The sequence below is a fragment of the Apium graveolens genome, chromosome 4 (assembly GCF_009905375.1).
Source record: "Apium graveolens cultivar Ventura chromosome 4, ASM990537v1, whole genome shotgun sequence".
In the NCBI taxonomy this organism is placed as follows: domain Eukaryota; kingdom Viridiplantae; phylum Streptophyta; class Magnoliopsida; order Apiales; family Apiaceae; genus Apium; species Apium graveolens.
This window is the reverse complement of record NC_133650.1, coordinates 74,245,024-74,250,329: the sequence shown is the minus strand read 5'-3', so window position 1 is coordinate 74,250,329 and position 5,306 is coordinate 74,245,024.

Sequence of the window (5,306 nt, the reverse complement as noted above, 5' to 3'; positions counted from 1 at the left end):
TTGACACAAAATGGGTATTCAGAAACAAGATAGATGAAAATGGCATTGTCATAAGGAATAAAGCCAGATTGGTTGCCAAAGGCTATTCTCAACAAGAGGGAATAGATTTTGATGAAACATTTGCTCCAGTTGCAAGACTTGAAGCCATCAGAATCTTTCTAGCCTATGCAGCTAATGCTAATTTCAAAGTCTATCAGATGGATGTCAAGAGTGCATTTCTAAATGGGGAATTGGAGGAAGAAGTTTATGTAAGCCAACCTCCAGGTTTTGAAGATCCAAATTTTCCAGACCATGTGTATTATTTGTTGAAAGCACTCTATGGACTAAAGCAAGCACCTAGAGCCTGGTATGAGACTTTATCAAAGTTCCTTCTAGATAATCACTTCACAAGAGGTACTGTTGACAAAACTCTCTTTTTTAGAAATGTTAATGGCTCTAAGATACTTGTACAAATTTATGTAGATGATATTATATTTGGATCTACAGATGATAAACTTTGTAAAAAGTTTGCTAAATTAATGCAAAGTAAATATGAAATGAGCATGATGGGAGAGCTAACTTACTTTCTTGGTTTACAAGTTAAACAAGTTAGTGGTGGAATTTTCATTAGTCAAACTAAATATATTTATGATCTTTTAAAGAAGTTTGACTTAATGGATTGTTCACCTGCAAAAACTCCCATGGCCACTGCCACCAAGCTTGAATTAAACAATGCTGAAAAGTCTGTGGATATTACAAGTTATAGAGGCATGGTTGGCTCACTTTTATATTTAACTTCCAGTAGACCTGATATTATGTTTTCTACATGTCTCTGTGCTAGATTTCAAGCTGACCCTAAAGAATCTCACTTAGTGGCTATTAAAAGAATTTTCAGATATCTCAAGGGGACTCCAAATCTAGGAATTTGGTACCCTAGAGAGTCTGGTTTTGATCTAATTGGCTACTCAGATGCAGATTATGCAGGTTGCAAAATAGACAGGAAAAGCACAACAGGCACCAGTCAATTTCTAGGAAACAAGCTTGTATCATGGTTCAGCAAGAAGCAGAACTCTGTTTCCACATCAACAGCTGAAGCTGAATACATTGCAGCTGGTAGTTGCTGTGCACAAATACTGTGGATGAGGAACTAGTTATTTGACTATGGTATAACTGTTGACAAAATTCCAATATTTTGTGACAACACAAGTGCCATTGCCATTACTGAAAATCCAGTGCAGCACTCAAGAACCAAGCACATTGATATCAAGTACCACTTCATTAGGGAACATGTGATGAAAGGTACAGTGGAACTTCATTTTGTTCCAAGTGAAAAGCAGATTGCAGACATATTTACCAAGCCACTTGATGAATCAACATTCACAAGATTAGTAAGTGAGTTAGGTATGCTTAACTATTCATAATCTATGTCATCTATGTAATCTGTCTTGTAGCCTGAAATGAATTTGCTGCAAGAACAAAGTTGGCTTTAATCAAGACTTATCCTATCAACGGATATTCCCTATCCGTTGAAAGCCAAAATTGTTCTATCAACGGATATTCATTATCCGTTGGAAGACAAATACATTTCTGGTAATTTTATCCTTCAACGGATAAAATAGTGTTGTTCATCAACGGATAACTATTTACCTTATCCGTTGATGTGTCACGTCAGTGAGTCACAGCCATTGATTCTTTTACTCAACCGTTGATACAGATATACAGTGTTGTATGTATTTGTATTTACGGTAGTTTTCAGAATTTCTACAGTTTCATTTATTCCTGAACGGCTATCACTTACTTAAAAGTATCATTTAATTATTTTATTTGTGTTTTAATTCAAGAAAGTATAAAAGCCCAATTGAATTCTTATTTTCACTTTACGCTTTCTTGCAATTATCATTCTCTTTCTCTCTCAATTCTCAAGTTTTTCTCTGCAACCTCTACTCACAACAATGGCACCAGTAGTCAAAATTATGTCTCAAATAGGATTTGTTAATGAAAAGAATAATTTCATAGTCTTGGTTGAAAAGAATGAAGCCCATTCTGATTATCAGAAGATGATGGACTTCATCAAGAACTGCAAACTGAGCTATGCAATGCTGGAAGCCCCAACCATCTACTGTGAAGTGATTGAGGAGATTTGGACAACTGCAGAGTTCAACTCCACAGATATGACTATTGCCTTCTCTCTCAAAGGTAAGGACTATTGCATTAATTGTGATGATATACAATCTTGCTTTAAGTTGCCTGAGAATAATGCCATGACACCACATACTGATAAAGATGTCTCTGCAATGCTAGATTCCATAGGCTATGCTTTTGATTATGCTAGTTTAGATAGTATTAGAAGGAAAGGCCTTAGGAAAGAATGGAGTTTTCTTGGAGATGCCTTTATTAAGCTTTCCTCTGGGAAGATTAGCAATTTTGATGCTTTCACTTCATCTCTTGTTAATATGCTCTATATGCTAGTTTCTGATAGGTACTTTAATTTTAGCAACTGTGTTATGCTAGAATTAGGTTCCAGATTAGGCAACAAAGCTAATAGACCACATAACATCTACTTTGCTAGATTCTTTATGTTATTGGCTAACCATGTTGCTGAAGGTTTGGTTATATCCAATGAGAATAATAAACTCAAATGCTGGGCACAAGAGAAAAGGGTCCTTACAGACCTTTTGAGAATGAACCTCAACAGCCAGGTGTCATTGATATACTTGCCAATCATGAATGCACCATTGGTAAGTGAGGTAAATGTTTCTATAACTCCTACTATTTCCAACCCAATTGTTTCTTTGCCTTCTAGTGTGGCTATGGAACCTGTGTCATTGTCCAAACAGGCTCCTACCAAAGCCACCAAATCTAAAGTTTCCAAAGTCAAGTCAAAGAAACCTACCTCTGTTGTTTCTCAAAAGACAACAGTTGTAACAACTACCAAAAACCCTGAAGGGAGTGAACAGGGTGTGAGTGGTGAGGGGAGGGGTGAACATCAAAAAACCCCCCAGGATAAGGTGGGAGAGGTGAGTGGTACCCAAACCAGCCAAGCCACAGTCTCTCAAAAGACTGTAGTGGTTCAAAAGGAGTCCAGCACATCCCTAGTTTTATCCTTCCAAAAGGATGTAACTATTGAAAATAGTCCCCAACCAGGGACACAGAACAAAAGAGGGAGGGACACTGAAGCTACACATTCACCAATTCAAGCCTTTTCAAGGAAGAAGAAGGCCAAAACCCTAGTTTCCACACAAGGGACACACACAGCACAGATACATCCACCAGTATCTGTGCCTTCTCAAATTCAGCTTGATGTGATTCCAGCAAATGTGGAATCACAGCCCCATTCTCTCAATATAGAAACACACCATTCCTCAAACTCTCCAACACCCTCTCTGGATGTGGATATGATATTCATATCAATTCCTGATTCTCCCTCATTAAAACTCAGGGAGGAGCCCCTCTCAAAACCTGGTGATCATCATCTTTTAGATGATTTGTTGGATCATCAGCCAATTCTTTCAGATGTAGTTGCAAAATCTGTGTCACCACACTTAAAATCAATCCACACAGATTCAACAATTATATCACTTTCTATCTCTACATCATTTCCTTCTTCAACGGATATCTCTCATCCGTTGACAAGTGGTTGTTCTTCAACGGATAAGCTTAACAGCAGTTATCCGTTGATACCATCAGTTTCTACTTCAACGGATACTCCCTATCCGTTGATGGCCTCTACACACTTAACAGAAACAACTCCAACTGTTGAGGACATGGCAACTGTACAATCACTTTTAGGCTTGAGGGAAGGGAGTGATTTTTTGAGTGAGAGGCTGGGTTGCTCCAAGGCAAAAGGAGAGGTTGAGAGTCACCAAATGCATGCTATTTCTTCCAGCATGGCAAAAGTAAGTGAGAGGAGTGCCACCTTAGAAGGTGAAGGTGAGGGTGTGAGGGTGTGTGTGAGCCAGGGGGAGCCCCTGATGCAAGAAAAGAGAGAAATTGAGAGAAAGGCAGGTACAGAAGCTATAAGGGTGGATCCAGCCATTGCTAGTGAGTTAATGAAAGTGGATGATGCAGATAAGGAAAGACAATTTCAGCAACATTACAAAGCTGTCATTGATAACATTTCCTTGGATGCTGACACTTTTACTCACCCTGTTTCAGCCTATCAATTATTGGCTGCACAGGGCAATGTGGAGGCAGAACAGACACTACACATTGTACACACTTTAGAATCTCTTCTCAGAGACAAAGCTGCTGTCAACAGGCTGCCTTCTCAAGCTGGTGAGCCATCTGAAGAATTTGGAGTAAATTCTAATGATGATGACTCTAATTCTTTGAATGAGAGCATGAACTTAGGGGGAGTAGCAGGCCCAAGTTCTGTTCCTAATCTTCCTGCATGGGCATGGGCAAAACCATCAACACCAGGAGAGTTTGGTGTCACTTTGGTCAAACAAGTTATGACAATTCAGCAGGCCATTCAGGAGACTCAGGATGCTGGTACCAAGGCAATTCTTCAAGCTCATCTGGAATCTCTGCATCTCTTGCAGTTGCAGCATTACCAGCAAAATCTAAGTGTGGATGAGCTTAAGCTGGATATTGCTGATCTGAAATCCTACAATGCTGAGAAATTGGATTCAGTTATACCCTATGGTACTATGCAAGATTTGTTGGGGAGACTGAGGAAGGCATCTGATGCTGACAAGAGGGTGGCCAGATTGGAAGATAGGGTTCAAATCATTGAAGAATCTATGGTCACCATTCTTCAGAATCAACAAACTCAAACAAATCTACTCATGCAGCTGGCACAAGCATAAGGCTTGACCCCTACCCTTGATGATAACAAAAAGGGGGAGAATAAAGGGGAAGGGGAAGAAGAGCCATCTACAACAGTTCAGATTTCTCAAGTGCTAGTTCCTGCCATCACAACTTCTCCACCAATTCAAGTCAAAGGAAAGCTAGATGGAATTGATCTAATCCAGATAGCAGCAGCTGAATTGCAAGTCAAAGAGCAAAGGAAGAAGATTGATGAAAAGATGCAACTAATATTTGGTTCTACAACTTCTCAATCACAATCTGTGAAGCATAGCACAAAAGTGGAATCAATTATTATGGAACTCAAGCCAGTAGGGAGGCATAAGGATGGAGAAACTTCTTCCAAAGATCTGCAACCTATGGTTCTCAAGCCCAACAATAGATCCAATAAGGACTCTACAAAGAATCCTCTAAAAGAGGTGGATTTTCCTCTTCCAAAAGCTGATGAGGACAAGCTTTTAGGTAGAAGTATTGCATATCTCAAAGAGACCATGGATGAGGCTGTAAGGAGAAACATGGCT